This window comes from Hypanus sabinus, chromosome 4 (assembly GCF_030144855.1).
Source record: "Hypanus sabinus isolate sHypSab1 chromosome 4, sHypSab1.hap1, whole genome shotgun sequence".
Taxonomy (NCBI): Eukaryota; Metazoa; Chordata; class Chondrichthyes; order Myliobatiformes; family Dasyatidae; genus Hypanus; species Hypanus sabinus.
Genome location: NC_082709.1, coordinates 65,864,974 through 65,888,467, shown reverse-complemented (window position 1 = coordinate 65,888,467; position 23,494 = coordinate 65,864,974).

Sequence of the window (23,494 nt, the reverse complement as noted above, 5' to 3'; positions counted from 1 at the left end):
CGGCCTCAGACTCCATTACCTGAAATCGACACCCTTGGCCTCAGACTCCATTTGCTCAATTTGAAACCCTCGCACGCAGACTCCATTACCTCTATTCGATACTAGGGCTCAGGCTCCATTACCTCGATTCAACTCCGCCGAACTCAGACTCCATTACCTCGATTCGACACCCTCGGTCTCAGACTCCATTACCTCGATTCGACATCCTCGGGCTCAGACTCCATTACCTCGATTCGACATCCTCGGGCTCTGACTCCATTACCTCAATTCGACACCCTCGTGCTCAGACTCCATTACCTCGATTCGAAACCCTCCGGCTCAGACTCCATTCCCTCCATTCGACACCCTAGGGCTCAGACTCCAATACCTCGATTCGACACCCTCGGTCTCAGACACCATTACCTCGATTCGACACCCTCATGCTCTGACTCCATTACCTCGATTCGACACCCTCAGGCTCAGACTCCATTACCTCGATTCAGCACCCTCGGTCTCAGACTCCATTACCTCGATTCGACACCCTCAGGCTCAGACTCCATTACCTCGATTCGACACCCTCGGTCTCAGACTCCATTACCTCGATTCGACACCCTCGGTCTCAGACTCCATTACCTCGATTCGACACCCTCGGTCTCAGACTCCATTACCTCGATTCGACACCCTCGGCCTCAGACTCCATTACCTGAATTCGACACCCTTGGCCTCAGACTCCATTTACTCGATTTGAAACCCTCGCACGCAGACTCCATTACCTCTATTCGACACAAGGGCTCAGGCTCCATTACCTCGATTCAACTCCCTCAAACTCAGACTCCATTACCTCGATTCGACACCCTCGGTCTCAGACTCCATTACCTCGATTCGACACCCTGGGGCTCTGACTCCATTACCTCGATTCGACACCCTCGGTCTCAGACTCCATTACCTCGATTCGACACCCTGGGGCTCTGACTCCATTACCTCGATTCGACACCCTCGGTCTCAGACTCCATTACCTCGATTCGACACCCTCAGGCTCAGACTCCATTACCTCGATTCGACACCCTCGGTCTCAGACTCCATTACCTCAATACGACACCCTCGGGCTCAGACTCCATTACCTCGATTCGACACCCTCGGGCTCAGACTCCATTACCTCTATTCGACACTCTCGGGCTCACACTCAATCACCTCGATTCGACACCCTCGGTCTCATACTCCATTACCTCGATTCGACACCCTCGGTCTCAGACTCCATTACCTCGATTCGACACCCTCGGTCTCACACTCAATCACCTCGATTCGACACCCTCGGTCTCAGACTCCATTACCTCGATTCGACACTCTGGGGCGCAGGATCCATTACCTCGATTCGACACCCTCGTGCTCAGACTCCATTACCTCGATTCGAAACCCTCCGGCTCAGACTCCATTCCCTCCATTCGACACCCTAGGGCTCAGACTCCAATACCTCGATTCGACACCCTCGGTCTCATACTCCATTACCTCGATTCGACACCCTCGGGCTCAGACTCCAATACCTCGATTCGACACCCTCGGTCTCATACTCCATTACCTCGATTCGACACCCTCGGTCTCAGACTCCATTTACTCAATTCGAAACCCACGGGCTCTGACTCCATTACCTCGATTCGACACCCTCGGCCTCAGACTCCATTACCTCGATTCGACACCCTCGGTCTCAGACTCCATTACCTCAATACGACACCCTCGGGCTCAGACTCCATTACCTCGATTCGACACCCTCGGGCTCAGACTCCATTACCTCTATTCGACACTCTCGGGCTCACACTCAATCACCTCGATTCGACACCCTCGGTCTCATACTCCATTACCTCGATTCGACACCCTCGGTCTCAGACTCCATTACCTCGATTCGACACCCTCGGTCTCACACTCAATCACCTCGATTCGACACCCTCGGTCTCAGACTCCATTACCTCGATTCGACACTCTGGGGCGCAGGATCCATTACCTCGATTCGACACCCTCGTGCTCAGACTCCATTACCTCGATTCGAAACCCTCCGGCTCAGACTCCATTCCCTCCATTCGACACCCTAGGGCTCAGACTCCAATACCTCGATTCGACACCCTCGGTCTCATACTCCATTACCTCGATTCGACACCCTCGGGCTCAGACTCCAATACCTCGATTCGACACCCTCGGTCTCATACTCCATTACCTCGATTCGACACCCTCGGTCTCAGACTCCATTTACTCAATTCGAAACCCACGGGCTCTGACTCCATTACCTCGATTCGACACCCTCGGCCTCAGACTCCATTACCTCGATTCGACACCCTCGGCCTCAGACTCCATTACCTGAAATCGACACCCTTGGCCTCAGACTCCATTTGCTCAATTTGAAACCCTCGCACGCAGACTCCATTACCTCTATTCGATACTAGGGCTCAGGCTCCATTACCTCGATTCAACTCCGCCGAACTCAGACTCCATTACCTCGATTCGACACCCTCGGTCTCAGACTCCATTACCTCGATTCGACATCCTCGGGCTCAGACTCCATTACCTCGATTCGACATCCTCGGGCTCTGACTCCATTACCTCAATTCGACACCCTCGGGCTCTGACTCCATTACCTCGATTCGACACCCTCCGGCTCAGACTCCATTCCCTCTATTTGACACCCTAGGGCTCAGACTCCAATACCTCGATTCGACTCCCTCTTACTCAGACTCCATTACCTCGATTCGACACTCTGGGGCTCAGGATCCATTACCTCGATTCGACTCCCTCTTACTCAGACTCCATTACCTCGATTCGACACTCTGGGGCGCAGGATCCATTACCTCGATTCGACACCCTCGTGCTCAGACTCCATTACCTCGATTCGAAACCCTCCGGCTCAGACTCCATTCCCTCCATTCGACACCCTACGGCTCAGACTCCAATACCTCGATTCGACACCCTCGGTCTCATACTCCATTACCTCGATTCGACACCCTCGGCCTCAGACTCCATTACCTCGATTCGACACCCTCGGCCTCAGACTCCATTACCTGAAATCGACACCCTTGGCCTCAGACTCCATTTGCTCAATTTGAAACCCTCGCACGCAGACTCCATTACCTCTATTCGACACTAGGGCTCAGGCTCCATTACCTCGATTCAACTCCGCCGAACTCAGACTCCATTACCTCTATTCGACACCCTGGGTCTCAGACTCCATTACCTCAATTCAACACCCTCGGGCTCTGACTCCATTAGCTCGATTCGACACCCTCGGTCTCAGACTCCATTACCTCGATTGGACACCCTCGGTCTCAGACTCCATTACCTCGATTCGACACCCTCGGACTCAGACTCCATTACCTCGATTGGACACCCTCGGGCTCAGACTCCATTACCTCAATTCGACACTCTAGGGCTCAGGCTCCATTGCCTCAATTCGACACCCTCGGGCTCAGGATCCATTACCTCAATTCGACACCCTCGGGCTCTGACTCCATTACCTCAATTCGACACTCTAGGGCTCAGGCTCCATTACATTGATTCGACTCCCTCGAACTCAGACACCATTACCTCGATTCGAAACCCTCGGGATCAGGATCCATTACCTCGATTCGACACCCTCGGGCTCAGGATCCATTACCTCGATTCGAGACACTCTGGCTCAGACTCCATTACGTCGATTCTACACCCTCGGGCTCAGACTCCATTAACTCGAATCGACATCCTCGGGCACAGACTCCATTACCTCGATTCGACACCCTTGGGCTCGGACTCCATTACTTCGATTTGACACCCTCTGGCTCGGAGTCCATTACCTCGATTCGACACTCACGGACTCAGACTCCATTACCTCGATTCGACTCCCTCGGGCTCTGACTCCATTCCCACGATTCGACACCCTCGGGCTCTGACTCCATTACCTCGATTCTACACCCTCGGGCTCAGACGTAACTATCTCCATTCAACACTCTCGGGCTCAGATCCATTACCTTGATTCAACACCCTCAAACTCAGACTCCATTATCACGTTTCAAAACCCTCGGACTCAGAATCCATTACCTCGATTCGAAACCCTCGGACTCCGACTCCCATACATCGATTTGACACCCTAGGCCTCAGACTCCATGACCTCGATTCGACACCCTTGGGCTCAGACACCATTACCTCAATTCGACACCCTCGGGCTCAGACTCCATTAACTCGATTCGACACCCTCGGGCTCAGACTCCATTAACTCGATTCGACATCCTCGGGCACAGACTCAATTACCTCTATTGAACTCCCTCGGGCTCAGACTCCATTACCTCGATTTGAAACCCTCTGGCTCGGAGTCCATTACCTCGATTCGACACTCACGGACTCAGACTCCATTCCCACGATTCGACACCCTCAGGCTCAGACTCCATTCCCACGATTCGACACCCTCAGGCTCTGACTCCATTAACTCGATTCGACATCCTCAGGCACAGACTCAATTACCTCTATTGAACTCCCTCGGTCTCAGTCTCCATTACCTCGATTCGACACCATTGGGCTCTGACTCCATTACCTCGATTCGACACCCTAGGCCTCAGACTCCATTCCCACGATTCGACACCCTCGGGCTCTGACTCCATTACCTCGATTCTACACCCTCGGGCTCAGACGTAACTATCTCCATTCAACACTCTCGGGCTCAGATCCATTACCTTGATTCAACACCCTCAAACTCAGACTCCATTATCACGTTTCAAAACCCTCGGACTCAGAATCCATTACCTCGATTCGAAACCCTCGGACTCCGACTCCCATACATCGATTTGACACCCTAGGCCTCAGACTCCATTACCTCGATTCGACACCCTCGGGCTCAGACTCCATTAACTCGATTCGACATCCTCGGGCACAGACTCAATTACCTCTATTGAACTCCCTCGGGCTCAGACTCCATTACCTCGATTTGAAACCCTCTGGCTCGGAGTCCATTACCTCGATTCGACACTCACGGACTCAGACTCCATTACCTCGATTCGACACCCTCGAGGTCTGACTCCATTCCCACGATTCGACACCCTCAGGCTCTGACTCCATTCCCACGATTCCACACCCTCAGGCTCTGACTCCAATACCTCGATTCGACACCCTCGGTCTCATACTCCATTACCTCGATTCGACACCCTCGGTCTCATACTCCAATACCTCGATTCGACACCCTCGGTCTCATACTCCAATACCTCGATTCGACACCCTCGGTCTCATACTCCATTACCTCGATTCGACACCCTCGGTCTCATACTCCAATACCTCGATTCGACACCCTCGGTCTCATACTCCATTACCTCGATTCGACACCCTAGGCCTCAGAATATAATTACCTTGTTTCGACACCCTCGGGCTCAGACTCCATTCCCACAATTCGACACCCTCGGGTTCAGACTCCATTACCTCGATTCGACGCCCTCGGGCTCTGACTCCATTCCCACAATTCAACACCCTCGGGCACAGACTCCATTCCCACAATTCGACACCCTCGGGCTCAGACTCCATTCCCACAATTCGACAACCTCGGGCTCAGGATCCATTACCTCGATTCGACACCCTCAGGGTCAGGAATCATTACCTCATTTCAACACACTCAGGCTCAGACACCATTACCTCGGTTCGACACCCTCGGACTCAGACTCCATTACCTCAATTCGACACCCTCGGGCTCAGACTCCATTACCTCGATTCGACACCCTCGGGCTCTGACTCCATTCCCACGATTTGACACCCTCGGGCTCAGACTCCATTACCTCGATTCGACACCCTCGGGCTCTGACTCCATTACCTCAATTCGACACCCTCGGGCTCAGACTCCATGACCTCGATTCGACACCCTTGGGCTCAGACACTATTACCTCAATTCTACACCCTCGGGCTCAGACTCCATTAACTCGATTCGACACCCTCGGGCTCAGACTCCATTACCTCGATTCGACACCCTCGGGCGCAGACTCCATTACCTCGATTCAACACCCTCGGGCTCAGACTCCATTACCTCGATTCGACACCCTCGGACTCAGGATACATTACCTCAATTCGACACCCTCGGGCTCAGGATCCATTACCTCGATTCGACACCCTCGGGCTCAGGATCCATTACCTCGATTCAACACCCTCGGACTCAGGATACATTACCTCAATTCGACACCCTCGGGCTCAGGATCCATTACCTCGATTCGACACCCTTGGGCTCAGACTCCATTACCTCAATTCGACACCCTCGGGATCAGGATCATTTACCTCGATTCGACACCCTCGGGCTCAGGATCCATTACATCGATTCGACACCCTCGGGCTCAGACTCCATGACCTCGATTCGACACCCTCGGCCTCAGACTCCATTACCTCAATTCGACACCCTCGGGCTCAGGATCCATTACCTCGATTCAGCACCCTCGGACTCAGGATACATTACCTCAATTCGACACCCTCGGGCTCAGACTCCATTACCTCGATTCAACACCCTCTGGCTCAGACTCCATTACCTCGATTCGACACCCTCGGGCTCTGACTCCATTACCTCGATTCGACACCCTCGGGCTCAGACTCCATTCCGTCGATTCGACACCCTCGGGCTCAGACTCAATTACCTCGATTCGACACCCTCGAACTCAGACTCCATTACCTCGATTCTACACCCTCGAACTCAGACTCCATTGTCACGTTTCAAAACCCTCGGACTCAGAATCCATTACCTCGATTCGAAACCCTCGGACTCCGACTCCCATACATCGATTTGACACCCTAGGCCTCAGACTCCATGACCTCGATTCGACACCCTTGGGCTCAGACACTATTACCTCAATTCGACACCCTCGGGCTCAGACTCCATTAACTCGATTCGACACCCTCGGGCTCAGACTCCATTAACTCGATTCGACATCCTCGGGCACAGACTCAATTACCTCTATTGAACTCCCTCGGGCTCAGACTCCATTACCTCGATTTGAAACCCTCTGGCTCGGAGTCCATTACCTCGATTCGACACTCACGGACTCAGACTCCATTACCTCGATTCGACACCCTCGAGGTCTGACTCCATTCCCACGATTCGACACCCTCAGGCTCTGACTCCATTCCCACGATTCGACACCCTCAGGCTCTGACTCCATTACCTCGATTCGACAGCCTAGGCCTCAGAATATAATTACCTTGATTCGACACCCTCGGGCTTAGACTCCATTACCTCGATTCTACACCCTCGGGCTCAGACTCCATTACCTCAATTCGACACCCTCGGTCTCAGACTCCATTACCTCGATTCGACAGCCTAGGCCTCAGAATATAATTACCTTGATTCGACACCCTCGGGCTTAGACTCCATTACCTCGATTCCACCTCGGACTTAGGATCCATTATCTCGATTCGACACCCTCGGGCTCAGATACCATTACCTCGATTCAAAACCCTCGGGCTCAGGACCCATTACCTCGATTCAACACCCTCGGACTCAGGATACATTACCTCAATTCGACACCCTCGGGATCAGGATCCATTTCCTCGATTCGACACCCTCGGGCTCAGACTCCATTCCCTCGATTCGACACCCTCGGGCTCAGACTCAATTACCTCGATTCGACACCCTCGAACTCAGAATCCACTGTCACGTTTCAAAACCCTCGGACTCAGAATCCATTACCTCGATTCGAAACCCTCGGACTCCGACTCCCATACATCGATTTGACACCCTCGGCCTCAGACTCCATTAGCTTGATTCGACACCCTCGGGCTCAGACTCCATGACCTCGATTCGACACCCTCGGGCTCAGACTCCATGACCTCGATTCGACACCCTCGGGCTCAGAATCCATTACCTCAATTCAACCCCCTCGGACTCAAGACTCCATCACATCGATTCGACACCCGAGGCCTCAGACTCCATTACCTCGATTCGACACCCTCGGTCTCAGACTCCATTACCTCGATTCGACACCCTCGGGCTCAGGATCCATTACCTCGATTCGAGACACTCTGGCTCAGACTCCATTACGTCGATTCTACACCCTCGAACTCAGACTCCATTACCTCGATTCAACACCCTCTCGCTCAGACTCCATTACCTCGATTCGACACCCTCGGTCTCAGACTCCATTACCTCGATTCGACACCCTCGGTCTCAGACTCCATTACCTCGATTCGACACCCTCGGTCTCAGACTCCATTACCTCGATTCGACACCCTCGGTCTCAGACTCCATTACCTCGATTCAACACCCTCGGACTCTGACTCCATTACCTCGGTTCGACACCCTCGGTCTCATACTCCATTACCTCGATTCGACACCCTCAGGCTCAGACTCCATTACCTCGATTCGACACCCTCGGTCTCAGACTCCATTACCTCGATTCGACACCCTCGGTCTCAGACTCCATTACCTCGATTCGACACCCTCGGTCTCAGACTCCATTACCTCGATTCGACACCCTCGGCCTCAGACTCCATTACCTCGATTCGACACCCTCGGCCTCAGACTCCATTACCTGAATTCGACACCCTTGGCCTCAGACTCCATTTACTCGATTTGAAACCCTCGCACGCAGACTCCATTACCTCTATTCGACACAAGGGCTCAGGCTCCATTACCTCGATTCAACTCCGCCGAACTCAGACTCCATTACCTCGATTCGACACCCTCGGTCTCAGACTCCATTACCTCGATTCGACACCCTGGGGCTCTGACTCCATTACCTCGATTCGACACCCTCGGTCTCAGACTCCATTACCTCGATTCGACACCCTGGGGCTCTGACTCCATTACCTCGATTCGACACCCTCGGTCTCAGACTCCATTACCTCGATTCGACACCCTCGGTCTCAGACTCCATTACCTCGATTGGACACCCTCGGTCTCAGACTCCATTACCTCGATTCGACACCCTCGGTCTCAGACTCCATTACCTCGATTCGACACCCTCAGGCTCAGACTCCATTACCTCGATTCGACACCCTCGGTCTCAGACTCCATTACCTCAATACGACACCCTCGGGCTCAGACTCCATTACCTCGATTCGACACCCTCGGGCTCAGACTCCATTACCTCGATTCGACACCCTCGGGCTCAGACTCCATTACCTCGATTCGACACCCTCGGTCTCAGACTCCATTACCTCTATTCGACACCCTCGGGCTCACACTCAATCACCTCGATTCGACACCCTCGGTCTCATACTCCATTACCTCGATTCGACACCCTCGGTCTCAGACTCCATTACCTCGATTCGACACCCTCGGTCTCACACTCAATCACCTCGATTCGACACCCTCGGTCTCAGACTCCATTATCTCGATTCGACACTCTGGGGCGCAGGATCCATTACCTCGATTCGACACCCTCGTGCTCAGACTCCATTACCTCGATTCGAAACCCTCCGGCTCAGACTCCATTCCCTCCATTCGACACCCTAGGGCTCAGACTCCAATACCTCGATTCGACACCCTCGGTCTCATACTCCACTTACTCAATTCGAAACCCACGGGCTCTGACTCCATTACCTCGATTCGACACCCTCGGCCTCAGACTCCATTACCTCGATTCGACACCCTCGGCCTCAGACTCCATTAACTCGATTCGACACCCTCGGTCTCAGACTCCATTACCTCGATTCGACACTCTGGGGCGCAGGATCCATTACCTCGATTCGACACCCTCGTGCTCAGACTCCATTACCTCGATTCGAAACCCTCCGGCTCAGACTCCATTCCCTCCATTCGACACCCTAGGGCTCAGACTCCAATACCTCGATTCGACACCCTCGGTCTCAGACTCCATTACCTCGATTCGACACTCTGGGGCGCAGGATCCATTACCTCGATTCGACACCCTCGTGCTCAGACTCCATTACCTCGATTCGAAACCCTCCGGCTCAGACTCCATTCCCTCCATTCGACACCCTAGGGCTCAGACTCCAATACCTCGATTCGACACCCTCGGTCTCATACTCCATTTACTCAATTCGAAACCCACGGGCTCTGACTCCATTACCTCGATTCGACACCCTCGGCCTCAGACTCCATTACCTCGATTCGACACCCTCGGCCTCAGACTCCATTAACTCGATTCGACACCCTCGGTCTCAGACTCCATTACCTCGATTCGACACTCTGGGGCGCAGGATCCATTACCTCGATTCGACACCCTCGTGCTCAGACTCCATTACCTCGATTCGAAACCCTCCGGCTCAGACTCCATTCCCTCGATTCGACACCCTCGGTCTCAGACTCCATTACCTCGATTCGACACCCTCGGTCTCAGACTCCATTACCTCGATTCGACACCCTCGGTCTCAGACTCCATTACCTCGATTCGACACCCTCGGTCTCAGACTCCATTACCTCGATTCAACACCCTCGGTCTCAGACTCCATTACCTCGATTCAACACCCTCGGACTCTGACTCCATTACCTCGGTTCGACACCCTCGGTCTCATACTCCATTACCTCGATTCGACACCCTCAGGCTCAGACTCCATTACCTCGATTCGACACCCTCGGTCTCAGACTCCATTACCTCGATTCGACACCCTCGGTCTCAGACTCCATTACCTCGATTCGACACCCTCGGTCTCAGACTCCATTACCTCGATTCGACAGCCTCGGCCTCAGACTCCATTACCTCGATTCGAAACCCTCGGCCTCAGACTCCATTACCTGAATTCGACACCCTTGGCCTCAGACTCCATTTACTCGATTTGAAACCCTCGCACGCAGACTCCATTACCTCTATTCGACACAAGGGCTCAGGCTCCATTACCTCGATTCAACTCTGCCGAACTCAGACTCCATTACCTCGATTCAACTCTGCCGAACTCAGACTCCATTACCTCGATTCGACACCCTCGGTCTCAGACTCCATTACCTCGATTCGACACCCTGGGGCTCTGACTCCATTACCTCGATTCGACACCCTCGGTCTCAGACTCCATTACCTCGATTCGACACCCTGGGGCTCTGACTCCATTACCTCGATTCGACACCCTCGGTCTCAGACTCCATTACCTCGATTCGACACCCTCGGTCTCAGACTCCATTACCTCGATTGGACACCCTCGGTCTCAGACTCCATTACCTCGATTCGACACCCTCGGTCTCAGACTCCATTACCTCGATTCGACACCCTCAGGCTCAGACTCCATTACCTCGATTCGACACCCTCGGTCTCAGACTCCATTACCTCAATACGACACCCTCGGGCTCAGACTCCATTACCTCGATTCGACACCCTCGGGCTCAGACTCCATTACCTCGATTCGACACCCTCGGTCTCAGACTCCATTACCTCGATTCGACACCCTCGGTCTCAGACTCCATTACCTCGATTCGACACCCTCGGTCTCAGACTCCATTACCTCGATTCAACACCCTCGGTCTCAGACTCCATTACCTCGATTCAACACCCTCGGACTCTGACTCCATTACCTCGGTTCGACACCCTCGGTCTCATACTCCATTACCTCGATTCGACACCCTCAGGCTCAGACTCCATTACCTCGATTCGACACCCTCGGTCTCAGACTCCATTACCTCGATTCGACACCCTCGGTCTCAGACTCCATTACCTCGATTCGACACCCTCGGTCTCAGACTCCATTACCTCGATTCGACACCCTGGGGCTCTGACTCCATTACCTCGATTCGACACCCTCGGTCTCAGACTCCATTACCTCGATTCGACACCCTGGGGCTCTGACTCCATTACCTCGATTCGACACCCTCGGTCTCAGACTCCATTACCTCGATTCGACACCCTCGGTCTCAGACTCCATTACCTCGATTGGACACCCTCGGTCTCAGACTCCATTACCTCGATTCGACACCCTCGGTCTCAGACTCCATTACCTCGATTCGACACCCTCAGGCTCAGACTCCATTACCTCGATTCGACACCCTCGGTCTCAGACTCCATTACCTCAATACGACACCCTCGGGCTCAGACTCCATTACCTCGATTCGACACCCTCGGGCTCAGACTCCATTACCTCGATTCGACACCCTCGGGCTCAGACTCCATTACCTCGATTCGACACCCTCGGTCTCAGACTCCATTACCTCTATTCGACACCCTCGGGCTCACACTCAATCACCTCGATTCGACACCCTCGGTCTCATACTCCATTACCTCGATTCGACACCCTCGGTCTCAGACTCCATTACCTCGATTCGACACCCTCGGTCTCACACTCAATCACCTCGATTCGACACCCTCGGTCTCAGACTCCATTATCTCGATTCGACACTCTGGGGCGCAGGATCCATTACCTCGATTCGACACCCTCGTGCTCAGACTCCATTACCTCGATTCGAAACCCTCCGGCTCAGACTCCATTCCCTCCATTCGACACCCTAGGGCTCAGACTCCAATACCTCGATTCGACACCCTCGGTCTCATACTCCACTTACTCAATTCGAAACCCACGGGCTCTGACTCCATTACCTCGATTCGACACCCTCGGCCTCAGACTCCATTACCTCGATTCGACACCCTCGGCCTCAGACTCCATTAACTCGATTCGACACCCTCGGTCTCAGACTCCATTACCTCGATTCGACACTCTGGGGCGCAGGATCCATTACCTCGATTCGACACCCTCGTGCTCAGACTCCATTACCTCGATTCGAAACCCTCCGGCTCAGACTCCATTCCCTCCATTCGACACCCTAGGGCTCAGACTCCAATACCTCGATTCGACACCCTCGGTCTCAGACTCCATTACCTCGATTCGACACTCTGGGGCGCAGGATCCATTACCTCGATTCGACACCCTCGTGCTCAGACTCCATTACCTCGATTCAACACCCTCGGTCTCAGACTCCATTACCTCGATTCAACACCCTCGGACTCTGACTCCATTACCTCGGTTCGACACCCTCGGTCTCATACTCCATTACCTCGATTCGACACCCTCAGGCTCAGACTCCATTACCTCGATTCGACACCCTCGGTCTCAGACTCCATTACCTCGATTCGACACCCTCGGTCTCAGACTCCATTACCTCGATTCGACACCCTCGGTCTCAGACTCCATTACCTCAATACGACACCCTCGGGCTCAGACTCCATTACCTCGATTCGACACCCTCGGGCTCAGACTCCATTACCTCGATTCGACACCCTCGGGCTCAGACTCCATTACCTCGATTCGACACCCTCGGTCTCAGACTCCATTACCTCTATTCGACACCCTCGGGCTCACACTCAATCACCTCGATTCGACACCCTCGGTCTCATACTCCATTACCTCGATTCGACACCCTCGGTCTCAGACTCCATTACCTCGATTCGACACCCTCGGTCTCACACTCAATCACCTCGATTCGACACCCTCGGTCTCAGACTCCATTATCTCGATTCGACACTCTGGGGCGCAGGATCCATTACCTCGATTCGACACCCTCGTGCTCAGACTCCATTACCTCGATTCGAAACCCTCCGGCTCAGACTCCATTCCCTCCATTCGACACCCTAGGGCTCAGACTCCAATACCTCGATTCGACACCCTCGGTCTCATACTCCACTTACTCAATTCGAAACCCACGGGCTCTGACTCCATTACCTCGATTCGACACCCTCGGCCTCAGACTCCATTACCTCGATTCGACACCCTCGGCCTCAGACTCCATTAACTCGATTCGACACCCTCGGTCTCAGACTCCATTACCTCGATTCGACACTCTGGGGCGCAGGATCCATTACCTCGATTCGACACCCTCGTGCTCAGACTCCATTACCTCGATTCGAAACCCTCCGGCTCAGACTCCATTCCCTCCATTCGACACCCTAGGGCTCAGACTCCAATACCTCGATTCGACACCCTCGGTCTCAGACTCCATTACCTCGATTCGACACTCTGGGGCGCAGGATCCATTACCTCGATTCGACACCCTCGTGCTCAGACTCCATTACCTCGATTCGAAACCCTCCGGCTCAGACTCCATTCCCTCCATTCGACACCCTAGGGCTCAGACTCCAATACCTCGATTCGACACCCTCGGTCTCATACTCCATTTACTCAATTCGAAACCCACGGGCTCTGACTCCATTACCTCGATTCGACACCCTCGGCCTCAGACTCCATTACCTCGATTCGACACCCTCGGCCTCAGACTCCATTAACTCGATTCGACACCCTCGGTCTCAGACTCCATTACCTCGATTCAACACTCTGGGGCGCAGGATCCATTACCTCGATTCGACACCCTCGTGCTCAGACTCCATTACCTCGATTCGAAACCCTCCGGCTCAGACTCCATTCCCTCGATTCGACACCCTCGGTCTCAGACTCCATTACCTCGATTCGACACCCTCGGTCTCAGACTCCATTACCTCGATTCGACACCCTCGGTCTCAGACTCCATTACCTCGATTCGACACCCTCGGTCTCAGACTCCATTACCTCGATTCAACACCCTCGGTCTCAGACTCCATTACCTCGATTCAACACCCTCGGACTCTGACTCCATTACCTCGGTTCGACACCCTCGGTCTCATACTCCATTACCTCGATTCGACACCCTCAGGCTCAGACTCCATTACCTCGATTCGACACCCTCGGTCTCAGACTCCATTACCTCGATTCGACACCCTCGGTCTCAGACTCCATTACCTCGATTCGACACCCTCGGTCTCAGACTCCATTACCTCGATTCGACAGCCTCGGCCTCAGACTCCATTACCTCGATTCGACACCCTCGGCCTCAGACTCCATTACCTGAATTCGACACCCTTGGCCTCAGACTCCATTTACTCGATTTGAAACCCTCGCACGCAGACTCCATTACCTCTATTCGACACAAGGGCTCAGGCTCCATTACCTCGATTCAACTCCGCCGAACTCAGACTCCATTACCTCGATTCGACACCCTCGGTCTCAGACTCCATTACCTCGATTCGACACCCTGGGGCTCTGACTCCATTACCTCGATTCGACACCCTCGGTCTCAGACTCCATTACCTCGATTCGACACCCTGGGGCTCTGACTCCATTACCTCGATTCGACACCCTCGGTCTCAGACTCCATTACCTCGATTCGACACCCTCGGTCTCAGACTCCATTACCTCGATTGGACACCCTCGGTCTCAGACTCCATTACCTCGATTCGACACCCTCGGTCTCAGACTCCATTACCTCGATTCGACACCCTCAGGCTCAGACTCCATTACCTCGATTCGACACCCTCGGTCTCAGACTCCATTACCTCAATACGACACCCTCGGGCTCAGACTCCATTACCTCGATTCGACACCCTCGGGCTCAGACTCCATTACCTCGATTCGACACCCTCGGTCTCATACTCCATTACCTCGATTCGACACCCTCAGGCTCAGACTCCATTACCTCGATTCGACACCCTCGGTCTCAGACTCCATTACCTCGATTCGACACCCTCGGTCTCAGACTCCATTACCTCGATTCGACACCCTCGGTCTCAGACTCCATTACCTCGATTCGACAGCCTCGGCCTCAGACTCCATTACCTCGATTCGACACCCTCGGCCTCAGACTCCATTACCTGAATTCGACACCCTTGGCCTCAGACTCCATTTACTCGATTTGAAACCCTCGCACGCAGACTCCATTACCTCTATTCGACACAAGGGCTCAGGCTCCATTACCTCGATTCAACTCCGCCGAACTCAGACTCCATTACCTCGATTCGACACCCTCGGTCTCAGACTCCATTACCTCGATTCGACACCCTGGGGCTCTGACTCCATTACCTCGATTCGACACCCTCGGTCTCAGACTCCATTACCTCGATTCGACACCCTGGGGCTCTGACTCCATTACCTCGATTCGACACCCTCGGTCTCAGACTCCATTACCTCGATTCGACACCCTCGGTCTCAGACTCCATTACCTCGATTGGACACCCTCGGTCTCAGACTCCATTACCTCGATTCGACACCCTCGGTCTCAGACTCCATTACCTCGATTCGACACCCTCAGGCTCAGACTCCATTACCTCGATTCGACACCCTCGGTCTCAGACTCCATTACCTCAATACGACACCCTCGGGCTCAGACTCCATTACCTCGATTCGACACCCTCGGGCTCAGACTCCATTACCTCGATTCGACACCCTCGGGCTCAGACTCCATTACCTCGATTCGACACCCTCGGTCTCAGACTCCATTACCTCTATTCGACACCCTCGGGCTCACACTCAATCACCTCGATTCGACACCCTCGTGCTCAGACTCCATTACCTCGATTCGAAACCCTCCGGCTCAGACTCCATTCCCTCCATTCGACACCCTAGGGCTCAGACTCCAATACCTCGATTCGACACCCTCGGTCTCATACTCCATTACCTCGATTCGACACCCTCGGTCTCAGACTCCATTACCTCGATTCGACACCCTCGGTCTCACACTCAATCACCTCGATTCGACACCCTCGGTCTCAGACTCCATTATCTCGATTCGACACTCTGGGGCGCAGGATCCATTACCTCGATTCGACACCCTCGTGCTCAGACTCCATTACCTCGATTCGAAACCCTCCGGCTCAGACTCCATTCCCTCCATTCGACACCCTAGGGCTCAGACTCCAATACCTCGATTCGACACCCTCGGTCTCATACTCCACTTACTCAATTCGAAACCCACGGGCTCTGACTCCATTACCTCGATTCGACACCCTCGGCCTCAGACTCCATTACCTCGATTCGACACCCTCGGCCTCAGACTCCATTAACTCGATTCGACACCCTCGGTCTCAGACTCCATTACCTCGATTCGACACTCTGGGGCGCAGGATCCATTACCTCGATTCGACACCCTCGTGCTCAGACTCCATTACCTCGATTCGAAACCCTCCGGCTCAGACTCCATTCCCTCCATTCGACACCCTAGGGCTCAGACTCCAATACCTCGATTCGACACCCTCGGTCTCAGACTCCATTACCTCGATTCGACACTCTGGGGCGCAGGATCCATTACCTCGATTCGACACCCTCGTGCTCAGACTCCATTACCTCGATTCGAAACCCTCCGGCTCAGACTCCATTCCCTCCATTCGACACCCTAGGGCTCAGACTCCAATACCTCGATTCGACACCCTCGGTCTCATACTCCATTTACTCAATTCGAAACCCACGGGCTCTGACTCCATTACCTCGATTCGACACCCTCGGCCTCAGACTCCATTACCTCGATTCGACACCCTCGGCCTCAGACTCCATTAACTCGATTCGACACCCTCGGTCTCAGACTCCATTACCTCGATTCGACACTCTGGGGCGCAGGATCCATTACCTCGATTCGACACCCTCGTGCTCAGACTCCATTACCTCGATTCGAAACCCTCCGGCTCAGACTCCATTCCCTCGATTCGACACCCTCGGTCTCAGACTCCATTACCTCGATTCGACACCCTCGGTCTCAGACTCCATTACCTCGATTCGACACCCTCGGTCTCAGACTCCATTACCTCGATTCGACACCCTCGGTCTCAGACTCCATTACCTCGATTCAACACCCTCGGTCTCAGACTCCATTACCTCGATTCAACACCCTCGGACTCTGACTCCATTACCTCGGTTCGACACCCTCGGTCTCAGACTCCATTACCTCGATTCGACACCCTGGGGCTCTGACTCCATTACCTCGATTCGACACCCTCGGTCTCAGACTCCATTACCTCGATTCGACACCCTCGGTCTCAGACTCCATTACCTCGATTGGACACCCTCGGTCTCAGACTCCATTACCTCGATTCGACACCCTCGGTCTCAGACTCCATTACCTCGATTCGACACCCTCAGGCTCAGACTCCATTACCTCGATTCGACACCCTCGGTCTCAGACTCCATTACCTCAATACGACACCCTCGGGCTCAGACTCCATTACCTCGATTCGACACCCTCGGGCTCAGACTCCATTACCTCGATTCGACACCCTCGGGCTCAGACTCCATTACCTCGATTCGACACCCTCGGTCTCAGACTCCATTACCTCTATTCGACACCCTCGGGCTCACACTCAATCACCTCGATTCGACACCCTCGTGCTCAGACTCCATTACCTCGATTCGAAACCCTCCGGCTCAGACTCCATTCCCTCCATTCGACACCCTAGGGCTCAGACTCCAATACCTTGATTCGACACCCTCGGTCTCATACTCCATTACCTCGATTCGACACCCTCGGTCTCAGACTCCATTACCTCGATTCGACACCCTCGGTCTCACACTCAATCACCTCGATTCGACACCCTCGGTCTCAGACTCCATTACCTCGATTCGACACCCTCGGTCTCAGACTCCATTATCTCGATTCGACACTCTGGGGCGCAGGATCCATTACCTCGATTCGACACCCTCGTGCTCAGACTCCATTACCTCGATTCGAAACCCTCCGGCTCAGACTCCATTCCCTCCATTCGACACCCTAGGGCTCAGACTCCAATACCTCGATTCGACACCCTCGGTCTCATACTCCACTTACTCAATTCGAAACCCACGGGCTCTGACTCCATTACCTCGATTCGACACCCTCGGCCTCAGACTCCATTACCTCGATTCGACACCCTCGGCCTCAGACTCCATTAACTCGATTCGACACCCTCGGTCTCAGACTCCATTACCTCGATTCGACACTCTGGGGCGCAGGATCCATTACCTCGATTCGACACCCTCGTGCTCAGACTCCATTACCTCGATTCGAAACCCTCCGGCTCAGACTCCATTCCCTCCATTCGACACCCTAGGGCTCAGACTCCAATACCTCGATTCGACACCCTCGGTCTCAGACTCCATTACCTCGATTCGACACTCTGGGGCGCAGGATCCATTACCTCGATTCGACACCCTCGTGCTCAGACTCCATTACCTCGATTCGAAACCCTCCGGCTCAGACTCCATTCCCTCCATTCGACACCCTAGGGCTCAGACTCCAATACCTCGATTCGACACCCTCGGTCTCATACTCCATTTACTCAATTCGAAACCCACGGGCTCTGACTCCATTACCTCGATTCGACACCCTCGGCCTCAGACTCCATTACCTCGATTCGACACCCTCGGCCTCAGACTCCATTAACTCGATTCGACACCCTCGGTCTCAGACTCCATTACCTCGATTCGACACTCTGGGGCGCAGGATCCATTACCTCGATTCGACACCCTCGTGCTCAGACTCCATTACCTCGATTCGAAACCCTCCGGCTCAGACTCCATTCCCTCGATTCGACACCCTCGGTCTCAGACTCCATTACCTCGATTCGACACCCTCGGTCTCAGACTCCATTACCTCGATTCGACACCCTCGGTCTCAGACTCCATTACCTCGATTCGACACCCTCGGTCTCAGACTCCATTACCTCGATTCAACACCCTCGGTCTCAGACTCCATTACCTCGATTCAACACCCTCGGACTCTGACTCCATTACCTCGGTTCGACACCCTCGGTCTCATACTCCATTACCTCGATTCGACACCCTCAGGCTCAGACTCCATTACCTCGATTCGACACCCTCGGTCTCAGACTCCATTACCTCGATTCGACACCCTCGGTCTCAGACTCCATTACCTCGATTCGACACCCTCGGTCTCAGACTCCATTACCTCGATTCGACAGCCTCGGCCTCAGACTCCATTACCTCGATTCGACACCCTCGGCCTCAGACTCCATTACCTGAATTCGACACCCTTGGCCTCAGACTCCATTTACTCGATTTGAAACCCTCGCACGCAGACTCCATTACCTCTATTCGACACAAGGGCTCAGGCTCCATTACCTCGATTCAACTCCGCCGAACTCAGACTCCATTACCTCGATTCGACACCCTCGGTCTCAGACTCCATTACCTCGATTCGACACCCTGGGGCTCTGACTCCATTACCTCGATTCGACACCCTCGGTCTCAGACTCCATTACCTCGATTCGACACCCTCGGCCTCAGACTCCATTACCTCGATTCGACACCCTCGGTCTCAGACTCCATTACCTCGATTCGACACCCTCGGTCTCAGACTCCATTACCTCGATTGGACACCCTCGGTCTCAGACTCCATTACCTCGATTCGACACCCTCGGTCTCAGACTCCATTACCTCGATTCGACACCCTCAGGCTCAGACTCCATTACCTCGATTCGACACCCTCGGTCTCAGACTCCATTACCTCAATACGACACCCTCGGGCTCAGACTCCATTACCTCGATTCGACACCCTCGGGCTCAGACTCCATTACCTCGATTCGACACCCTCGGTCTCATACTCCATTACCTCGATTCGACACCCTCAGGCTCAGACTCCATTACCTCGATTCGACACCCTCGGTCTCAGACTCCATTACCTCGATTCGACACCCTCGGTCTCAGACTCCATTACCTCGATTCGACACCCTCGGTCTCAGACTCCATTACCTCGATTCGACAGCCTCGGCCTCAGACTCCATTACCTCGATTCGACACCCTCGGCCTCAGACTCCATTACCTGAATTCGACACCCTTGGCCTCAGACTCCATTTACTCGATTTGAAACCCTCGCACGCAGACTCCATTACCTCTATTCGACACAAGGGCTCAGGCTCCATTACCTCGATTCAACTCCGCCGAACTCAGACTCCATTACCTCGATTCGACACCCTCGGTCTCAGACTCCATTACCTCGATTCGACACCCTGGGGCTCTGACTCCATTACTTCGATTCGACACCCTCGGTCTCAGACTCCATTACCTCGATTCGACACCCTGGGGCTCTGACTCCATTACCTCGATTCGACACCCTCGGTCTCAGACTCCATTACCTCGATTCGACACCCTCGGTCTCAGACTCCATTACCTCGATTGGACACCCTCGGTCTCAGACTCCATTACCTCGATTCGACACCCTCGGTCTCAGACTCCATTACCTCGATTCGACACCCTCAGGCTCAGACTCCATTACCTCGATTCGACACCCTCGGTCTCAGACTCCATTACCTCAATACGACACCCTCGGGCTCAGACTCCATTACCTCGATTCGACACCCTCGGGCTCAGACTCCATTACCTCGATTCGACACCCTCGGGCTCAGACTCCATTACCTCGATTCGACACCCTCGGTCTCAGACTCCATTACCTCTATTCGACACCCTCGGGCTCACACTCAATCACCTCGATTCGACACCCTCGGTCTCATACTCCATTACCTCGATTCGACACCCTCGGTCTCAGACTCCATTACCTCGATTCGACACCCTCGGTCTCACACTCAATCACCTCGATTCGACACCCTCGGTCTCAGACTCCATTACCTCGATTCGACACTCTGGGGCGCAGGATCCATTACCTCGATTCGACACCCTCGTGCTCAGACTCCTTTACCTCGATTCGAAACCCTCCGGCTCAGACTCCATTCCCTCCATTCGACACCCTAGGGCTCAGACTCCAATACCTCGATTCGACACCCTCGGTCTCATACTCCATTTACTCAATTCGAAACCCACGGGCTCTGACTCCATTACCTCGATTCGACACCCTCGGCCTCAGACTCCATTACCTCGATTCGACACCCTCGGCCTCAGACTCCATTAACTCGATTCGACACCCTCGGTCTCAGACTCCATTACCTCGATTCGACACTCTGGGGCGCAGGATCCATTACCTCGATTCGACACCCTCGTGCTCAGACTCCATTACCTCGATTCGAAACCCTCCGGCTCAGACTCCATTCCCTCCATTCGACACCCTAGGGCTCAGACTCCAATACCTCGATTCGACACCCTCGGTCTCATACTCCATTTACTCAATTCGAAACCCACGGGCTCTGACTCCATTACCTCGATTCGACACCCTCGGCCTCAGACTCCATTACCTGAAATCGACACCCTTGGCCTCAGACTCCATTTGCTCAATTTGAAACCCTCGCACGCAGACTCCATTACCTCTATTCGATACTAGGGCTCAGGCTCCATTACCTCGATTCAACTCCGCCGTACTCAGACTCCATTACCTCGATTCGACACCCTCGGTCTCAGACTCCATTACCTCGATTCGACATCCTCGGGCTCAGACTCCATTACCTCGATTCGACATCCTCGGGCTCTGACTCCATTACCTCAATTCGACACCCTCGGGCTCTGACTCCATTACCTCGATTCGACACCCTCCGGCTCAGACTCCATTCCCTCTATTTGACACCCTAGGGCTCAGACTCCAATACCTCGATTCGACTCCCTCTTACTCAGACTCCATTACCTCGATTCGACACTCTGGGGCTCAGGATCCATTACCTCGATTCGACTCCCTCTTACTCAGACTCCATTACCTCGATTCGACACTCTGGGGCGCAGGATCCATTACCTCGATTCGACACCCTCGTGCTCAGACTCCATTACCTCGATTCGAAACCCTCCAGCTCAGACTCCATTCCCTCCATTCGACACCCTAGGGCTCAGACTCCAATACCTCGATTCGACACCCTCGGTCTCATACTCCATTACCTCGATTCGACACCCTCGGCCTCAGACTCCATTACCTCGATTCGACACCCTCGGCCTCAGACTCCATTACCTGAAATCGACACCCTTGTCCTCAGACTCCATTTGCTCAATTTGAAACCCTCGCACGCAGACTCCATTACCTCTATTCGATACTAGGGCTCAGGCTCCATTACCTCGATTCAACTCCGCCGAACTCAGACTCCATTACCTCTATTCGACACCCTCGGTCTCAGACTCCATTACCTCAATTCAACACCCTCGGGCTCTGACTCCATTAGCTCGATTCGACACCCTCGGTCTCAGACTCCATTACCTCGATTGGACACCCTAGGGCTCAGACTCCATTACCTCAATTCGACACTCTAGGGCTCAGGCTCCATTACATTGATTCGACTCCCTCGAACTCAGACTCCATTGCCTCGATTCGACACCCTCGAACTCAGACTCCATTACCTCAATTCGACACCCTCGGGCTCAGACTGAATTACCTCGATTCGACGCCCTCGGTCTCAGACTCTATTACCTCGATTCGACACCCTCGGTCTCAGACTCTATTACCTCGATTCGACACCCTCGGTCTCAGACTCCATTACCTCGATTCGACACCCTCGGTCTCAGACTCCATTACCTCGATTCGACACCCTGGGGCTCTGACTCCATTACCTCGATTCGACACCCTCGGTCTCAGACTCCATTACCTCGATTCGACACCCTCGGTCTCAGACTCCATTACCTCGATTGGACACCCTCGGTCTCAGACTCCATTACCTCGATTCGACACCCTTGGGCTCGGACTCCATTACCTCGATTCGACACCCTCAGGCTCAGACTCCATTACCTCGATTCGACACCCTCGGTCTCAGACTCCATTACCTCAATACGACACCCTCGGGCTCAGACTCCATTACCTCGATTCGACACCCTCGGGCTCAGACTCCATTACCTCGATTCGACACCCTCGGGCTCAGACTCCATTACCTCGATTCGACACCCTCGGTCTCAGACTCCATTACCTCTATTCGACACCCTCGGGCTCACACTCAATCACCTCGATTCGACACCC